Source organism: Lissotriton vulgaris, chromosome 5, assembly GCF_964263255.1.
Source record: "Lissotriton vulgaris chromosome 5, aLisVul1.2, whole genome shotgun sequence".
In the NCBI taxonomy this organism is placed as follows: domain Eukaryota; kingdom Metazoa; phylum Chordata; class Amphibia; order Caudata; family Salamandridae; genus Lissotriton; species Lissotriton vulgaris.
The window spans coordinates 1,717,806,550-1,717,826,623 of NC_141693.1; the positions used below are offsets into that span (position 1 = coordinate 1,717,806,550).

Consider the following 20,074-nt stretch of genomic DNA (forward strand, 5'->3'; position numbering starts at 1 on the left):
GCAAAGATTCCCGACCGTTTCATCAAAACGCATTCTCCCATGACCCTGTCGGAGGTTGCCTGTTGGCAAAGAACCGGCATTTCTGGTTTCCCTGAGACGCAAATAGGTCTAAGTTGGACTTCCCCATTTTTGGAAGATGTGGTCGAAAACTGATTGTTTGAGTTCCCACTCGTGATTTGGTTGACTCAACCTGCCAAAAGTGTCTGCCAGATTGTTTTTTACTCCTGGGAGATGCTCCGCTTTGATTGTTATATGATGTTGTAAAGTCCATTCCCATAACTTCTGAGCTACCCAAGATAGAATCTGAGATCTTGTTCCTCCCTGCTTGTTCAGATAATGCATGCAGGTGGTGTTGTCTGCGCGTGTGAGGACTGAGGATGCTCTTATCCTTGGGAGAAATTACTGGAGGGCTAGAAAAATTGCCCGTAGCTGCAAAAAAATTGAAATGTATTTTGGAGAGAGAGACTCCATTTGCCGCTTATTTGGAGGTCTTGTAGATTTGCTCCCCAACCTTCCAAAGATGCATCTGTTGTCAAAACAAACTCTGAAAGAGGAGAAAGGAATGACAGTCCCAGAGAGAGAGATTGAGAGGAGATTGCCTCCAAATAAGTGGATCCTTCATGATCGGAGTTATTCTAACTAGGTCGTCGAATGACTCTGATATTTAAAGCCATTGGGCGTCCAACTGCTCTTGAATGGTCTCATCCTTAGTCGAGCATGAGGTACCTTGAGAATGGCGGAAGATATCATCCCAAGAAAGGATTTGAGGAGACGTACAGAAGCGCACCTTCTGTAAAGGTTGTGAGCCAGAAATAAGGTGTTTAGTCTTTCAGTTGACAAGAATACCTTGTTTTGTAGAGTCTCTATTAGTGTTCCGAGAAACATTAGTCGATGAGAAGGAGCTAGAATGGATTTTCGAAGATTGACTGCCAGCCCTAGAGAGCGGAATAGTTGCAGGCAAAAAAGATGTCTTCTGAAGCCTAAGAGAAGGGGCTTTTACCAGCCAATCGTCGAGGTAAGAGAAGAGCTGTAGTCCTTTCAGCCGTAGGAATGTTGCCACAGGAGCAAGGCACTTGGTGAAAACCCGTGGAGCTGAGTGAAGGCCGAAGGGAAGGACCTTGAACTGATAATGCGCGCCTGCCACAGAGAAAAGAAGAAATTTTTGATGTTGGGAGGGGGCGGGGGTGGGAAGGGGATTAGGGATATGGAAGTATGAGTCTTCCAAATCAAGGCTTGCTAAAAAATCTGAATGGTTCAGAAGGTGCAAAATCTCCTGAAGAGTAACCATGCAAAAGGATTTCTTCAGCAGGTATTGTTGAGTTTCCTGAGGTCTAAAATGGGATGACATTCCCCCAACTTCTTTTTTGATCAGGAAAAAGCAAGAGTAGAAACCTTTTCCTTTCTGAAAGCATGGAACATGTTCTATTGCTCCTTCTTTAAGCATTATCAAAGCCTCCTTTAATACCTGAAGATGGGGTGGGGTTGATCTTTGAAGCAGATGATGAGGTGGTGTTGTGGTAAACTTCAATGTTATGCCATACCTTATATCTAGGACCCATTTGTCTGATGTTATTTCTTTCCACTGGTGCAGAAAATGCGAGAGGGGTTTTCTTCAGAGAATAGAGAGGAGCGGCAGGTGGCGAAGCGTCATCCCCGTTAACGGCCAAAATCTCTGGGCTGAGCCTTTCGCTTTCGTCTAGGCTGTCTGGAGTAGGCAGCCTGTGGTGGTGCACGATATTGCTGTTGCTGCTGGTAGGACGGCCGGTAAGAGGTGTAGGTTTGAAGCTGGAACCTTGGATAACTTCCCTGAAAGGAATCATTTCCCCCGACAGCACTCCACGAAAGGGGGTCTTTCTGTATTGGAGCGTTCCTAGAGCCTTAGCCGTGTCTGTATCTGTTTTGATGGTTAGCAAAGAATAATCGATATGCTTGCCAAAGAGTGTTTCAATGGAAGCATCAATAATTTTGGATGCCGACATTTCTCCTTCAAGCTGGATTTTTCTAGCGTCCATCTTCTTGTCTTCTGGAAGGAGATACAAATTGGGCAATGTCCGACCACATCTGTCAATCGTACATGGCTAAAATTGCAAGAGCGTTGGCAGCTCGAACAGTTACTCATGATGTGGTTGTGAACCTTTTCCCAATATTATCCAAGCGCCTCCCTTCCCTGTCAGGTGGAGCAGTAATGGGCGCTAGAGGGTTCATTGATCTCCATTGTGCAGCCTTTGAGATAACGGAGTCAGGCATAGGATAACTTATTAGACACGTTGGAGCATCGACCGGAGCCTTGTATGTGTCAGTTCTGAGCAAGACAGGGATAACTGTGGCTGGTGTCCTCATTACTTTATCCCTTCTTCCAATATGTGGTCAACAGGCATAGACCCAACAGATTTTCCAGATAGGTCTTTGAAATCATAAAGAAAGCAGTCATTGCTTTACTGTTAGGGATAGTTGAAAACATGATGCTGCTCTCTCATAGCATGAAAGCCGCCAATGTCTTCCGGAGGAGACTATCATTTGTGGAAATGGAGACACTAGTGTTTATATGAGAGTCGTCCCATTCATCTCCTGTTTGGCCTTCCTTCTGAGGCCGATTATCCTCAGTTTCTCCCTCATCAGAGGTATCTGGATGTTGTTGCGGCCCACTAGTATCTCCTACCGGGGAGGATGCAGACACAGGTACAGAGGTGGTGAAACAGGCGGTGGTGGCTGCGGAGGTGGAGGAGGAACAGGTCCTGAAGGAAAACGTGTACGATAGTCTCAATGTATTTTGAAGGCCTTGAACCATTGAGACAGGAAGGTGGACCATAGATTCAGAAACTGGTTCCATATATTGTATTTTTGCATGAGAGTGATATTCTTGTTGACAATATCCTCCAAATTCCTGGTCATCCTCCTCGCTGACGACCAGGCGTGGGGTAAATAGTAGTCAGCTTCATGGACGGTAACTGTGCCTGCGTCCCAGACGAGGACATGATAGAGTAAGATTAAGCAGCTGTCTGTATCGTCGATGAGATTGTTGTCGACGTGGTCATTGACAAAGTAGTCAATGGACCCAGCGTCATCAATGAGGATGCAGATGAAAAGGCTGTAGTCAGTGTTGCCGTTGACGATGAGGTAGAGGGAAGTACAGCAATCGTAGTCACCAGAAGCATAGTAGACGGGACTGTCATCGAGTCAGTAGTCGGCGAAGGGAGATTTTTTTCGGCGATGAGGAAAGAGAAACTTGTTTAGAGCATGGTTTTTTCGTCTACAGAGGTTCTGAAGTGAACGTCGTCTGTAGTAAAAGCTTCTTTGCGGCCGAAATCTTCATGGAATGGATAGAAGAATATTTGTCTTTATGGTTTTTCTCCTCAGTAGGAAATGGAAGCTTTCCTTTTAGTGAGAGACCTTTTTGATGTCTTTTTCTAGGAAACCTCAGGAGATTCAAGAGATATCTCTCGCTCTCCTTTTAGGTGTTTCCTTTGAAGCAAGTGAGGTGGAACTCTCCTCATCCTCAGAGAGAACATCAGATTTTGACTTAAGTTTTTGTAGCCACATCAATAATCTACCCTCCCTACCCTAGAGGGTTTTTATAAAGAAGGTTCTACAGATTTTGCAGTCTTTTACCTTGTGTTGAGGGTAAAGGCACTAGATGCAGCTCGTATGTGGATTCTCAGCATGCAGCCTCTTTCCCACATGATCCACACAACCTGAATAGACCTATCTTTGAAAATTGACATATTTGATGAAAATACTGCTAGAAAACTGGAAAAACCAGACAAAAATAAGCAGAGCTCAGGGAGACTCCCTTTCACAAGACGTGCAGTAGAAAATCTGGGGAACCTAGCCTCTTTGGATTGTTCTAGAGGGTGCCGTCGCCTGATTGGCTGTTGGTTGGATTTGGGTGTTTTTTTTTTTTTTTTTACAAAAGGTGGATAGGCTATGACACTGACTTTTCATTGCATGGTAACCTATGGTAATTGTATCTGCTTTTATATGTATACAATGGGACTCCCACTACGACGACTTGGATGATTCAAGCATGTGAATCTATGAAAGATCCATTAGTGGAGAATCAAAGTAAAATAGCTGACAAGCGCTCCATTGTGAGGGCCTGCCATATGCAAGAGTGCCATTGAGTCAATGAGGGGTACTCTTCTTCTATGCTGCTACAGCCATTTTGGCTGCCCCTAAACGCAGCCAGAGAATTGATCGGTCTCCTATCGTTTGGTGGTTAAGAGATTTCTCTCATAGGCCAAGGAGTACAAACCATGGTCATCCAGCACCGGATATCAGAGAATCCCTTTGATCTGTGCCAGGATTTCAGCCCATAAGGGGCTAAACGAGGGGTGATCCCACTAGATGTGTCTAAAGTCACCCAACATGCCACATCCTAGCCAACATAAATCCGTGGCTATGGGGAAAATTCTTTTTAGTTTGACAAGCTAAAGGTATCAGTTGTAAAGCACCGTACTGTAGGCCTCCCTTATTTCCATTGAGTGATTAAACTTCGTGATTTCCCTCCTCAACTTGTCCCATTGCTCATTGGAAATGTCCATACCCAGTGTCAGCTCCCAGAAAGTGGTGTCGTGGACAGGGATGGACAAGGTTTGAAAGTAATAAGGATTATAAAAGGAGATAGTGCATCCTTGATTCCCACTCCCATCTTCACAAATCTTTCAATAGTGGTGAGGTGTCTGGTGGCTGTTTCTCTCATGTCCACGCCTAATATCCAGTGTTGAAGCTCAATATAATGATAGTATTCTGCTGTTTAAATGTCCCAGTTGTAGAATCCTGACCTCCAAAGACAGGCAGCAATCACCATCACTTCTGTCAACACCCGAGGAGCAGAGGGCTAGGCCAAAGGGAAGCACAGTAAAGTGAAAGTGTTCCAGGTCCACTTTGAAACTGCAGATGACATATGTGGGTTTGCAGGATCGGTATATAGAAGTACCCATTCCATGGCATAAAGGGCAATGGAAGATTCACTGCCTGCATCAGAACTGCCCAGTGTTTTTCGGAAAGCTACCTCATTGTGGAAGGAAGGCGAGGTAAGGAGGAAATAAATGACGTGGCATAGCCCATTAGAACAATTAAGACCGATTAATCAGACGAAATGCTATACTCTGCCTTCAACCAGCCAGGAATGAACCTAAGAGTGCGAACAAAAGCTGCTTGGTAGAACAGATAGTTAGCGCCACGTTCGCAGGCCTCATAAGGACTGGATTCTTTGCTGCAGCACAAGTTGCAAGGACTGGCATGGTCTATAAACAACCCCCTGCTAAGATGGAATCAATAGCTCCAAGGACTGTGTTGTGGAGGACTATCATTAACTTATTCAAGCACTGGATCAACCTTGTTTGCTTAGAGCCAACAAAGAGCATGTCCAATAAGAAGGTCTATACATGCAAGAAAATGACATTACCTTTGACAACGTACTGATCATGTGCAATGGATGACAACTGCCTATAAACGGGTACAACATTCTATTGAAGTGATGACATTAGTTGGGTTTTATAGATGTAATTTTTTTCTGTTAGTTGAAATTGCTGGGAACTGATCACTGTATCATAAGTGGGCGGATTACGAACTGAAACAGGGTATGGTATGTTAGTGAGTTAGAGTCTGTGCGAAATGGTTGCTATTACTTCTTCCATATCCATAGTGTGAAGATAACTACAGAGTGCCAGAATGTAATATGTTTTATCCGTCTCTTTGACAATAGCCTGTGATAATGTTAAACTGGCGATCAAAAGTGTCAATGTGAATAACTTTTCTGCCTTCTTGACAATAAAGTTTTCCCCCCCCAAAAAAAAGAAGGTCTATACATTTACAGAATAGTTGATTGCTGGCTGGTGTCCCTTCTGAGTACAACTCTAGTGCGAGTAGCTCTTCCAATGCAGGTGTGTCCAGGTGAGCTCAGGGCACGTACTTGGATGAGTTCTGACCGTCTTAATTTAAGGTAGTGTAGCCTTGAGGTCCAACAGACAGCTGACAAGATGTTGCTAGTTATGTCCAAGGATGCGTGGGTGTGCCGCCACAGAAAGCAAACTGCATTAATAGATCGCGGTGCCAGACTGGTCACAGGAAGCATACTATTTCCCAAAAGTATCAATTGTTTTCAATTTCCTATTCGGAGGGCTGGCTAATCTTACTAGTCCAAGTTTGAACAATCAGGCTCTCAAGTGCAGTTATGAAGTCGGGGTCACCAGAGGCCGGCCCAGGTCGCCTAGTCACAGGTCGACTGACTGCAGAGCACTAACAAGGCTAAGCCTAAGTAGCCAGAATGGCATTAATAAGGGGTCCATTAATAGCCATACCAGCTTAGATGATGCTGCCCTGGTTGAAGAAAGTCACTCTAATAAGTTTGTTTTTATTTCTACAATGGTCCACGCAATGTTAGAGCTTCAGCTGCCTTCCAAACGATCAATACAAATGAAGAGTTATCTTCCTTTGATGGAGCAGGTGGCGAGTCTAGCTCCGTTTCAGAAAGCATGCTTAGCCCAGTGGCATTTTCTATGTTTAAATTCAATCCATAGAAAAAGGAAGGGGCAGCCACATATCCCCATCACCATCATGGTTTTGAAGGACAGGGGTGGATTTATGAGTTGGCTCTGATCAGAACTAAGAATAGTGTGAACCATCTACAGGTTTCAGCATTGTGTCCAAGATACTGGATTGGAATCTGGCTGCATACGTTCACACTGGTTACGCTGCTGTAATTCCCATAGCACGTCCTAGGCCTGGATAGGGCAGACAGCGGTATGGGATCAGGTCAGTGGATTTGGTGACGATATGGAAAGAAATACTTCGTACCCAACTTCCAGGTTAGAAATAAATGCCGGAATTGATCAGGGCCCGATAGCAGGTCCTGTGTTGGCAGACTGCAGCAGGGGTGGACACTCCAGCAGAAGTCCAATTCAAGCCCCTTGCAGCTGTGTAGTGCCTGAAGGCATGCCACAGGGCACTGGAATTGCAGCAATAGCAAATGGTGGTCTCATTCAGGACCGCCATTTGCTGCAGAGTCAGCACCTGCCCGGGGAATCCGGTTAACCAGGATCCATAGCAGGATCAGATCAGATTCAAAAGACATGAGGACTGCGATCTTCATCCTGATGCCTAAAGTCCTGTAAATTAGCACTGTGTCAATTCATGGCGGCTCCTACAGCTAAACTATGCACAGCTGCATGCAGCATTTTATTTTCTTTGCCTGGAGGCACACCCTCCATTGCACCAGCGTCAATCCACATTGAAGTGTAGTGTGGACTACCACACTGCCTAGCTGGATATGTAGTTTAGGTCTTAGCTTCAGAGATAAAAAAATATGGAGAAAATAGTCGATTAAGTAGTCATAGCACACATCCAAATCCTCCAAACCAGATTGCAGAAAACAAAAGTTATCCATTGCACTGTTTGCTAGTTGCAGTAATGAAGACTCAGAAGCTATACAAGTGACTGCTGCACGTTGTTTTTCTACTAAGTATTTCGAATTAAGCGTGAACAGGGGTAAATGTCACGCTTCCGAAACAGTCAATGCAACATTACACAGATTCCAACCCTGCTTAAATAATTTCTCCCTATAGGAAAGCAGGTGTCTGTATAACTGAGCTAGGTTAGTGTGGTAACCCTCAATTACTACTTCACATTTAAGTGGGAGTAGGGGTGGGATTGGGTGAATGACACTATGACTAGCTGCAAAGAAGAGTGATACGGTAATGCTTTCCAAACATTAGTAGTGATTGATTCCTTACCTTAAAATTATCCCCAGGCGTCGGACTGCATCCTGAAAGTTTATCGTCGGCAGTACCCCTGCGTGTCGGTAGGCGTTGTCGTCGCTGGGATGAATTCTTCTGAGCTACTTGGACACCCCCACACGGGCAGACGTCTGTTCCGTACACGACTTTCCGCGCCAGGAACTCCTAGCCATTCAAGAAACTGACCTCTGATGGCATGAAACTAGGGCCCTTAAAGGGATGACCTTACCCCTAGAAATCAATTTGCAGAATGGGCAGAATGGGTGGGACGGTAAGGAATCAATCACTACTAATGTTTCTAACAGATATATCGTAACCAAAGGTAAGTAACTTGTGCATCTGAAAGAAACACGTAGTGATAGATTCCTTACCTTAGAATAGATACCGCAGCAATACCAACCCCGGTGGTGGGTCTGCTAACCAAGATCACACTAGAAAGTCCTGGAGAACAGAACGGCCAAAAAAGCAGTCTCTCAGGACTTGGCTATCAAGGCAGTAGTGCTTGGTAAACGTGTGCAGCAAGGCCCACGTAGCTGCCTGACATGTCATCCCAGAGCAGTAGTGGCTGCCGTCGCCCTGGTAGAGTGGGCGTGCAATCCCACCAGAGGCTCCTTTTTAGCAAAGGATTAACAAGCCTTTATGCACACAATGACCCACCGAGAGATGGTCTTCTTGTGCACAGTCCGACCTTTTTGGCACCCACGTAGCCAACAAAGAGATGGGCGTCCACCTGGATCTGTTGTGTGTGGTCCAGCTAGAAAGAATGCTACACAAACAAATGGCGGAATGCTGCATGAATCATACATTCACCTCCAGTCATGAGATCTGGGTTAAATCCATTGTTCTTTTGCTCACTGTGCCATCCCAGTTTAAACCCAGCCATATGCAAATCAGTCTTGACCCTGTGCCTCATGGAAACAGTCTAGACCGAACTGCCAAGCCAGGTCCTCCTTGGACCGGAAACAAGCATCCTGGGACCGGCTTCTGAAAGCCCGAAACCGGTCCTAAGAGGGGGACCTGGCCTGGCAGTTCGTGCTGGACTGTTCCCATTGGGCGCAGGGTCAAGACTGATTTGCATATGGCTGGGTCCAAACTGGAATGGCATAGTGAGCAAAAAAGGAAAATGCTACTTACCAGTATGCATCTGTTCTTGCCATGTAGAGCTGCAGAGTTACACACTGTTGCATAGATTGCCATCTAGTGTTGGGCCCGGAGGATTGCACTTGTTTTTGTCCTGAAAAGTTCTTTGGAAGTCACGAGATAAGCGACTCCTCCTTTGGATGACATTGCGCATGGGCATCGGCTCCATCTTCAGATTGTTTTTCCCCATTAGGAAAATGAGGAGCTTTGTAAGAAAAAAGGAAGGATGTCCATGTAAGCTGTATCTAATTAATACTGGAAAAGATAAAGGTAGCCGGGGAGGCGGGTGGGCGTGTGTAACTCTGCAGCTCTACATACAAATAACAGATGCATACTGGTAAGTAGAATTTTCCGTTCGAGGCATATGAGCTGCAGATTACACACTGTTGCATAGATTATATAGCAGTACGCCCTCTTAGCGGCAACCACCAATATCTGTTGCAGTAGTTTAAAATAGTGTTTTGAGTACAGCCTGACCCACAGTCGCTTGTGGTTTAGTTTGCACATCAACACAATAGTGTTTTGTGAATGTGTGCAGTGTAGACCATGTAGCTGCTTTGCAGATGTCATCTAAGGGAATGTTCACTAAAAATGCTATTGAAGCCCCTATCTTTCTTGTAGAGTGGGCTTTAGGAGGAACAGATAACATACGTTTAGCTTTGTAGTAGCAAATTTTTATGAATTTGACAATCCACCTAGCTATCCAAGATTTTGATATAGGGTTGCCTTTGTGTGGTGGGGAGAAAGACACAAAAAGTTGTTTGGTCTTACGAAAGGGTTGTGTTTTCTCAATGTAGTATAGCAAGGCTCTTTTGACATCTAAGGTGTGAAGAGTTCTTTCTGCGGCTGTTTGAGGCTGCGAGAAAAATACAGGTAGTTCCACAGACTGATTGAGGTGGAAGGGAGAAATGACCTTAGGAAGGAATTTAGGATTAGTTCGGAGATCAACTTATTATGATGCATTTGCAGGAAAGGTTCTTGAATGGTTAGTGCTTGTTATTGTTATTGTTATGTTGGATTTATATCGCGCCAATCATCTACAGGTCTCTAGGCCCTCGGATAATCGATGGAATTCATACAATAACTACGTATCCCACAAGGAGATAGTGCAGCATCCAGCCTACATTGCACCCAGGACCCTCCCAAACAGTAATGTCTTTAGAGACTTTCTAAACCGCAGGAGATTCACCTCTCTGAGTAGCCCCTCAGGCATCTTAGTCCATAATTGAGGGACCAACACAGAAAAGGCTCTCCCTCCCTTGGTTACCAGTTTGTACCGAGGGCAGATCAACAACTGAGAATCAGAAGATCTAAGTGTTCTTTTTGGACTATACACTTCCAGACAGTCTCTGATATAGACAGGTGCATGGCCATAAATCGCCTTATGGGCCGTGCATAGACTCTTAAACTCAACCCTCTCTTTTATGGGGAGCCAGTGTAAGCTCTGTAGTAAGGGAGATGCCTTGGTCCTTCTGGGGAGTCTAAAGATCATTCGCGCTGCGTCGTTCATCACAACCTGCAATCTGTTCATCAGGGTTTTAGGGAGGCCTAAATAAAGGACATTCCCATAATCTATTCTTGACCTGTTGGTCGCCGCTTCAATTGTTCGCAACATGGCCTGGGATAGAACGGGTACTAATTTACGTAGCTGCCTGATGATGTTCGTGCAGCTCCCAACAACAGCGGAGATTTGGCTGCCCATTGACAGGTCACAGTCCAGCTTGATCCCTAAGCTCTTAACATTTGCACTTGGCTTCGGAGTTGGCCGTAACTCCTGTGGCCAGTAGAGATCGCTCCAAGGTGAGGCGGTAAATGGAATTACCAATACCTGTCTTGTCTGGATTGATCTTCAGCAGATTTCTAATCATCCACCCGACCGTATACCTCAGGATATTCTGCGCTTGAAGTTGCGCTGCCTCAGTGTTATCGATACTCAGTACGAGCTGAGTATTGTCAGTTAAAAACTCTGCAGCCCATACTGGCCAGAGATGCAATCAGAGGTTGAAGGTATAGATTAAACAGTAGTGGGGACAAGGCGGAGCCCTGAGGCACCCCACACTCTAAAGTCCCCACGTCTGATATCAGATCCCTCAGTTGTATCCTCTGTGTTCTTCCCAGAAGAAAGGATTTCAGACAGTTAAAGGCTACACCTTTAACCCCGAAGTTATCTAGTCTTTCCAGGAGCAGGGCATGGCTGACAGTGTTGAACGCCGACGACAGATCTAAAAGAATCAGGGCGCTCAGTTTCTTTTTTTTTTTTTTTTTAATTTTTGAAAACCTTTATTGTGCATGTTACAGAAAAACAAATACGGGCCTACAACCATCCGGCCGGCCACAACACTATTGAGCACAGGTGCCAGCAATACGATCCCCCAACGGCATCAGGTGTTATAGCAACAATTAATAACAGTTACACTGGAAAAGACATGTCGCCGGGGAGAAGGAGCAGTAAAGGTTAAATTTTAAAGTTTTTTCCGATTAATAGAAATCAATGAAGGATAGGTGTAAAGGAGATCCGAGTCCGTATAGTAGTTCCCCACATGAGTAGGCAGCAGGAATAACAGCAACAATTGCGTGAAGCACCCCATCCGAGTGGCAATACAGTAGAAAAACAAAGCGGACAACAGGAACCATACTCGTACCACTCCCAGCGCCACCCACTCCCAACCATCCTCTATCACAGACCCAGAAAGGAAAACAGTACAAGAAAGCGCAGGAAAATGAGAAAAAGGCCCATAGAAACTAAATAAGGGAAACAAAATCTACCCCCCCACCCTACACCAATGCGGAGGCTACGGCCTACCCCCCCGACAATGTGCCTGTCGCCCCATAAAGAACCCGAAATGTAGTTCAAGTAAAAGAAGAGAAGAAAGGAAAAGAGAAGAAAAATAATAAAATATAACTCTGAATTATAGAGAGTGAGAATAGGCCATTCTAATCTGCAACTCTCAAAAACTACAAGTGAAGCGGGAGGAGGAGCCTATTCAAACATTCCCAGCCCCTCAGACAGAAACACTATCCCCACACAATTTGCGACTACTGAAAATCAGACAGTAATACAAAAGCAGTTAGGGAAGTCATTATAACGTGTGCGACTTAAACAAGTATGTACCACTTCCAATCCCGGTCCAACCCGCCAAGCAACCGATAGCGTAAGAAGAACCTAGCCCTGACCCGACCTCGGACAGACCCCAAAGTGAGGCGCATGAGGAAGGCCCGCCCCCACCAAGACAAAGAACCAACATGGCCGCATATTGAAGGAAAGTAAACCAGTCACACAAAATGGCCATCGAACGTCACCAGTAGTTCCTTTGTCCTTCACAATCAAGTTCCATAGGCCATCAGGGAAATATGGGGTCTCCGGAGCGCAGAATGAAGGCAACAATGGGAAAACCACCGAGGGGGCCAGCTGTAGCAAGTCCTGGGCATGAGGCAGTAACATTGTGTCAGGCGGCAGAGTAACAAGCCCCGGAGAAAGGGGAAACAAAGTATCGCAAGCACATACACTGGTCGGCCGGTGGCAGGCATCTGTAGAAGCAGAGACAATCACGTCTTCACCGCCAGTAAAGAAAAGCACTGCATCCCCCGTAGGTTCAGTTGAAGAAAGTCCCGGAGTCGGCTGGCCCTCCACATTACGATCCCTCCGTAGATCAGACGCCATAGTATCGAGGCAATCACCCAGCGCTCGAAAACCCGCACACATTTCCGTCCTAAAGTCGGACAGGGCGGCCAGGATAGTTTTGTAGGAGAGCGGTGGTTGGAGCCTCCCGCATTCATGTTCCCGGAGAGGAACGAGCAAACCGGCCCCCAGTGCTCGTCGGGCGACATGACCGGTAGACAGGGACGGGTGCTCACCCCCAGTCTCTGAGGTAACAGATCCCATCCTGATAAGCAAGGCACGGGCAAACTTCTAGGCGAGTGCAGCGCGGTCAATCAGCAGCACAGGGCTCCAAGCCCGTAAAGTCGATGAAGGTCGAGCTGTCGACACAGGACAGCAGCGCTACTAGCCGCCGCACCGGGCCAAGGGAGCAGGCATCCAACGTCTTTCCAACATGGCCGTGTGCTCCTTTTCTCTCGCCACCCACCCCAAACAAAGACGCCTTGTTTGCAATGCGTTCCGAGGGGTAATAGATCTCCGGGCGCAGGTCGCGGCGTTCCTCAGCAGGCTGCACAACCAGGAGTCCGACTCGGGAGGAGATTGCCACCCTCTCAGCGTCAGCGAATCGCGGGCAGATCGGCCGCCCCTCAGCCTCCAGACTCGGGGACGGTCGGTGGCGTAGTCCCGGGGCCAGGGCTCGAAGTCGTCTCTCAGGTTTCTCCGGCTGCCAGGCAAGCTGAGAAGCCGGGGAAAGACGATATGAGTCAGCACAACGTAGCGCTCATTCCGCCGCCAAGAATTACAGGATAGGATTCAGGATACCAGCGCGGAGGAAAGGTAGCTGCCGGAGCTGGGAGCCTACACGTCTTCACCAGTCGCCATCTTGGCTCCTCCCCGGCGCTCAGTTTCTTAATGTCAGCCATGCCTCTTAATTCATCCAGCACCGAGAGCATCACCATCTCGGTGCTGTGATGTGCTCGAAACCCTGCCTGTTGCTCGTGGAGTAAACAATGAGACTCCACGTGAAGAGATAGAAACTTCAGGACATGCTGTTCTAAAATCTTAGAGAGAAAGGGCAGCTGAGAAATTGGTCTATAGTTCTTCAAGACCACAGGATCCGCGACGGGTTTCTTCAGCAGGGGCCTAACTCGCGCTTCCTTAAGTTCAACAGGTAGATGCCCAGTTTCTAAAGATCTATTAAGGAGAGAAATAATACGCTCCTCCAAGATGGGACGTGCCACACGAAATACACTAGGGGGCATGGGTCTGCTGGGGAACCAGACTTAGTTCTACCCATCAATTGCTCCAAGCTCAGCGCATCAATCTCTGGAAACTCCACGATAGTACAGTCCGTGGAGTTATAGAGATCAGGGTGTGAGATAGGACCGTTCAACATATTACTTTTTATTTCCGAGATGATGTTCTCCACTTTTTCTAGGAAATATCCCTGAAAGGTATTACAATCTATAGTGGTGTCTGAGCATTCTGTTTTTTTGCTCAGCTCAGATAAGATTTTAAAGGTCTCTTTCTGGACATTCCCAGCCTTATTTAGGCGAGACTCATAATGCTCCGCCTTTGCTTGCAGTATAAGTTTTTTGTACCAGTTAATGGTAGGCTTTATACTGATCCCTAGCTATGTAGTGTTTGGTTTTCCTCCAGGATCTCTCCAAGGTCCGGAGCTTCCGTTTGTGCTCCCTCAAGAGCGGGGTAAACCATGGGGCTCCTTTTCCTGGTCCTTTAATAGGCTTTGTCCTTTCAGGTGCTATCAGATCGATAGCTTGACACAGGCTCCACGTTAAATCCGTGTATTCCAGGTTGCTTCCAACAGCAGAGGGTCGAGCCACTTTCGGAAATGTATCAGTCAGGGTTTTTAGATCAACCTTATCCCATTTACGTATTTTCCTGACTCCCCGAGACAGATCACTTAGGTGTCCATCAATATAGACCTCCCAGTTCATTAAATAGTGATCGGTCCATATACATGGTAGAACACCTCTGAGGGTTACATTTGGATCTGAAGTCCATACAAGATCGAGGGTATGACCCTTAATGTGCGTGGGTACTTCCACGAGTTGTTTGAAGCTCAAAGAGGACATTGTAGTATTCAATTGGCGTGTAGCCAGATCCTTGTGAGGATTTTCCCAATGTAAATTGAAGTCTCCAGCTACCACGATTTTTTTGTATCTCGTGCAGAGGTCAGACATTATGGGTGCAAAGAGATCATTGAATAATGGGGTAGAGTTAGGAGGACGATAGACCGACAAAACTACCAAACAAGAGTTATTCAAGGTGATCTTTACGCCTAACAACCAGTTCATTTATATCGCATTGTCTTTGGATAGTGGGTGTGGATATCCGGCAGCGAAGCTTGGGTATTTTTCATTTTTGTAGGTGGCAAAGAGGTCTATCTGAGGTTGTCCCCACATCTGAAAGAACGGTTGAAGAACTTGTGGATGAAGTTCCCACTCGTGGATCTGTTGTGTCGGTCGGATCAACAGATCTGCCACGTTTTTTTCTGTAGCCCTGGAACATGTTGGGCTAAGAGGAAAATGTACTGAGGTATCGCCACCGCCACATGCTCTGTGCTAGCTGATAGAGTTGCAGAGAGTGTGTCCCGCCTTATTTCTGTATGTAGTACATGGCTGTCATGTTGTCAGTGCGGACTAATACAGTCTTGTCTGATATTTGCTTTTGGAATGATGTTAAGGCTTGGAACATGGCTAGTAACTCCAGGTGGTTGATGTGGAGTAACTTTTGTTGTGGCGTCCACTTGCCCTGCATGGTGTGTTTCAGTAGGTGAACTCCCAAGCCGGAGAGCGATGCGTACGCTATTAATACTAACTGAGGAACTAGCTCTAGGAACGGTCGCCCTTTGGAAAGGTTTTTGGTGTTCCACCACTGCAGAGAGCGGGGAGTATGACCATCCACCAACATTAGATCTGGTAACTGACCTTGAGCCTGGTTCCATTGTCGTGCTAAGCACTCTTGAAGTGGACGCATCTGGAGTCTAGAATGAGGCACTATGAATATGCAGGAGGCCATCATCCCTATGAGTTGCATGAACACTCGAGCTGGAAGGGAGTGTTCTGGTTGAAATTTTGTGAGAAGAGCTTGCATGTTTGCCACTCTGACAGGAGAGGGATAAGCTAGGGCCTTTGAGGTGTTTATTGTGGCACCGAGGTATTGTTGCATGTTGGACAGTTGAAGATGGGACTTTGTGTGGTTTACTGTGAACCCCAGGTTGTGTAGAAGTTTGATAGTGGCATGAGTGTGTTGTACCCACTGGTTGTATGAGCTGGCTTTTATGAGCCAGTTGTCGAGATATGGAAAGACGTGAATGTGCTGTCTTCTTAAGTGTGATGCCACTACTGCTATCCACTTGCTAAACACTTGTGGTGCTGTTGTGACTCTGAATGGGAGTACTTTGAATTGATAGTCCTGACAGTATTACAAACCTTAGATACTTCCTGTGAGCGGCGAGAATGGGAAAGTATGCGTCCTTGAGATCTAGGGTAGCAAGGAAGTCGCCTGAGGTTTGGGAAATGGCCCTTTTTCGCGCATTGGAGACTACAAGGGAGTCTAGTGGTGCGGGGCCTCTAATGTAGACTGGATCTGTAGGGGCAGCCTTATACTTTTTTTCAATCCGGGGGTTGAGGACTCTAGCCCTGACAGGATCCTTAAATACTTCTGGTGCATGCTTAATGACCCCCTTAAGCATGGGTAGAATTGAAGTGGACCTTTGTGTGGTGTCGAAAGTGTCCATGAGAAAATCTTCCTCCACTGGGTCAGTGTGTAGGTCAACCCCATGGTATTGGACAGCCCTATGAACAAGTTGGTTAAAGCCCATAGTGTCATCTGGGGGGTGGAAGGTCTGGAGGGGTATAGATCATCCCGAGGAACATTAGGGACGTCTGGGGTGTTATGATCATTCCAGGGGTTAGGGGAGTCAGGAGGACTAGGGTTCCCTAATGGTTCATGAGCTCCTCCTCCTCTATCATCAGAGGTGCTATCTGCATCATCATGGTCTACTGGAGTAGGGGATAGGAAGGAGGGAAGGTGAGATTCCACCTGCAGGCGTATACCGTCTTAGTGGAGGGACGCCTGACTGACAAGATAACATTACAGACTTCGGGAGGTCAGCCGCTCAATCTTCCCACAAGGAGGTGGAGACTGGACAGGTTCGGGTGGAAGACCGTCTGCTGCTGCTGAGACAGAAGATCCTCCTGAAGAGGTAGACTGATTGCGGGATCGATGCTCATACCGAGTAGCTCGTGATACCAGACTCTTCGAGCCCAGTCCTGAACCACATGGATTACTTGGGTCCTGGTCGCTCCTGATTTTCTTCATCACTCTGGGCAGAAGTGGTATAGGCAGAAAGGGGTACAACAGACCGCAAGTCCACTCGCGAAGAAAAGCTTCGCAGAGGGAGTGCTGCCTTGGAAATTCCAATGTGCAGAACTGATGACATTGCGCGTTCTCTTTGGTTGCGAATAGATCTAACCAAGGCTCTCCCCATTACTGAAAGAGACCTTGCCTTTCGTGATCCATCATGCCCGGCGGCTGAGTTAGTCTGCCCTGGCATTCAAAGAACCTGCCCGGTGTTGAACCACCATGGACATGCCCTGATGTTCCAGCCAAGCCCAGAGGCGCAGAGCCTCTTGACAAACGCTCCACAATCCCCCCACCGCCCCGTTTTTTGCAGTACCACATGGCGGTGGTGTTGTCGGTGAACTCCTGCACTACTCTCCCCATGACAGAAGGAACGAATACCTTCAGTGCAAGTTGGATCGCCTGAAGCTCCAGAAGGTTGATGTGGAGATTGGACTCCGCCAGAGACCAGAGGCCTCTGATCGCCGCCTCCCCCATGTGGCTGCCCCATCCCAGAAGGGATGCGTCCGTCACAACTGTATGTTCCGGTTGGGGAAGTGAGAGGGATCTGCCGTTGACCCAATCGAGATTTGTGATCCACCACGGCAATTGCCGTGCAGTGCCCTCTGAGATCTGGACGCGATCGAACAGGTTGCCCTGATGCTGTGCCCACTGGAACTTTGGGTCCCACTGCAGAGCCCACATATAACATCTGGCATGATCCACCAGCAGGAGGCCATCAGACCTAGTAGTCGAAGGGTCATTCTGACCAAAACCCAGGACAAAGGCTGAAAGATTGGAATCATAGCCTGAATGTCCCAGGCTCGCTGCTCGGGAGGATAAACCCGAAACTGAGCAGAGTCCACAACCGCTCCGATGAAAAGGAGCTTCTGTGAGGGAATCAGGGGCGACTTCGGCACATTGAGGGAGAACCCCAGCAAATGCAGGAGGTCGGCCGTAGTCCGGTGGTGTGAGATAACTGCCTGGGGCGCGCCTGCCTTCAACAGCCAGTCGTCGATAGGGAAGACAAACACCTGATCTGCACAGATGAGCTGCGACCACAACCATCACTTTCGTGAACACCCAAGGGGCACTGGTAAGGCCGAAGGTGAGCACGGTGAACTGAAAATGCTTGCGGCCTACAGTAAATCGCTGCTTGGTGTGTCCCCCGGCGTCTACGCAGTTGTGATCTCCTTTCCGGCCGGCTGCCATCCTGAACCTGGAGGTCTTGTTCTTGTTCCTGTCCACTGCCCAGACTCCTCCAGCCAGTCCCACACTTCCGACGGGGAGTCGAAGAAACGAGTTCCCTCCTTCGTGCCTACTCAGGCAGGATGGGAACAGGGAGTAAGGCAGCTCCAGCTCCCTAAGTTGGCACTTCACTGCCATATAGGTACTTCTCCGTCTCTGCCCCGTTGGTGTATAGTCCGGGAAGAACATTACCCGACTTTTTCCCCACAGTCAGGTCGCCTGATTTCCTGGTTTCACGTAGCACCACTTCTCTGTCCCGATAATTGAGAAGGATAAGTTACTTACCAGTAATCCTAGTTCTCTTCCAGGGGTACCCTCAAAGTCATAAGCACTGAAAATTCCCGCCCATGTGCAGGGACTCCGGAAACACTGAACAAATATATATGGAAATCACATATCTCGCTCCCCATATATGTATGTACATATATAATTTTTTCTCACACCAATGCAGCCCCAAAACTGAGGCTAAACAATGCAATTATCCACACATAAAACTATTAGCAAGCTTATAAAAAACACATTAGATCAAATAGCACTTGAACTCTGTGTTTTAATGGGCAAAACACTAAAATTGTGAAAATTGCTAATAAATAGACCTTGTTAGCCTACAGGCTACATTGAAAAGCAATAGCATAGAAAATGAAAGCATTTTCAACAAAAACTGGCACTTTAAGGCAGCCATGACCCCTGGCTTCCCATCATGCCTCAGGGGTGACAGTTAGGTCAGTTCTTTGCATAACCCTGATGTCAGGGCTCAACAATTAAACTATAAACACATTGATCACAAATCTCATTTACCAGGGGAGGCAGGTGGGTTGCTTATGACTTTGATGAGGATACCCTTGGAAGAGACCTAGGATTACAGGTAAGTAACATTCTTCTCTTCCAGGGGATCCTCATCAATAGTCATAAGCACTTAATAGAATAGCAAGCCCATCAACCACCTGCAGGTAAATGAGAAATACATGACCCAACTAAAAGATTGTAACAGCCGAAAACTCAGCCAGATTCTGCAAGGAGGCCTGGCCTACTTGGGTATCTGCTCTAATGTTCGAATCAAGATAGTAATGTCTGGTAAATGTATGGACGGACCTCCAAGTCGCCCCCTTACAAATCTCAGACATGGGCACATTATGGAGAGAAGCTGTAGTAGCTGCTTTCCCTCTTGTGGAATGTGTCTTGGGAGAATACCCTAGAGTCTTCTGCGCCAATTGGTAGGCAAGCTTGATACACAAAACTATCCATCTTGAAATAGAACGTTTCGAGGCTGCATAACCTGGTCTGACCGAACCATAGTTGACAAATAGTTGATCAGACTTACGTATAGCTTTGGGCCTATCCAGATAGGATTTTAAAACCCTTTTCAGGTCCAAAGAATGCAAGGCCCTCTCAGCTGGAGTAGAGGGGTTGGGAAAAAAGGTGGGTAGAGAGATGGTTTGGTTAACATGAAAATCTGACACCACCTTAGATAGAAAAGGAGGAGGTGTCCTCAGTACCACTCTATTCAAATGAAACACAGTACAGGGTTCTTTGGAACAAAGAGCTGGAATTTCCTCACCCTACAAGCGGACGTGATCGCTACCAAAAAAGCAGCCTTGCAGGAAATATGCTGCAAAGTTGCTTGGTGAATGGGTTTAAAAGGGGGAGCCGTTAATTTTGATAGCACCAGGTTCAGCTCCCAGGGGGGGAGACGGAGGGCGCACTGGAGGATAAACCTTCTTCAACCCCTGCAGAAAGTCCTTTACAGCTGGCAACTGGAAAAAAAGGTTGTGAAGGTGATCGCCTATAAGCTGTTATAGCAGCTAAAAGCACCTTAATAGAATTAAACCTCAACCCTGCTTTAGCCAGATATAGTAAATAAGGAAGAATAACACCCTCCTGACCCCTGATAGGATGATGATCGTTCTGCATGCACCACATATAGAAGCGCTTCCATTTACATGCACAGGAATGTCTTTTTTTATTGGAACACGACAAAATCAAA

General features: G+C 46.9%; 1 protein-coding gene and 1 pseudogene across 11 annotated transcripts in view; both read right to left on the reverse strand.

Annotated features, from left to right (window-relative positions):
- Nucleotides 1-20,074, reverse strand: part of GRN (granulin precursor) — a 1,328,618-nt gene that overhangs the window by 689,613 nt on the left and 618,931 nt on the right. The gene's annotated exons all lie outside the window — the stretch shown is intronic.
- On the reverse strand, nt 1,437-14,678 carry LOC147717028 (uncharacterized; annotated as a pseudogene).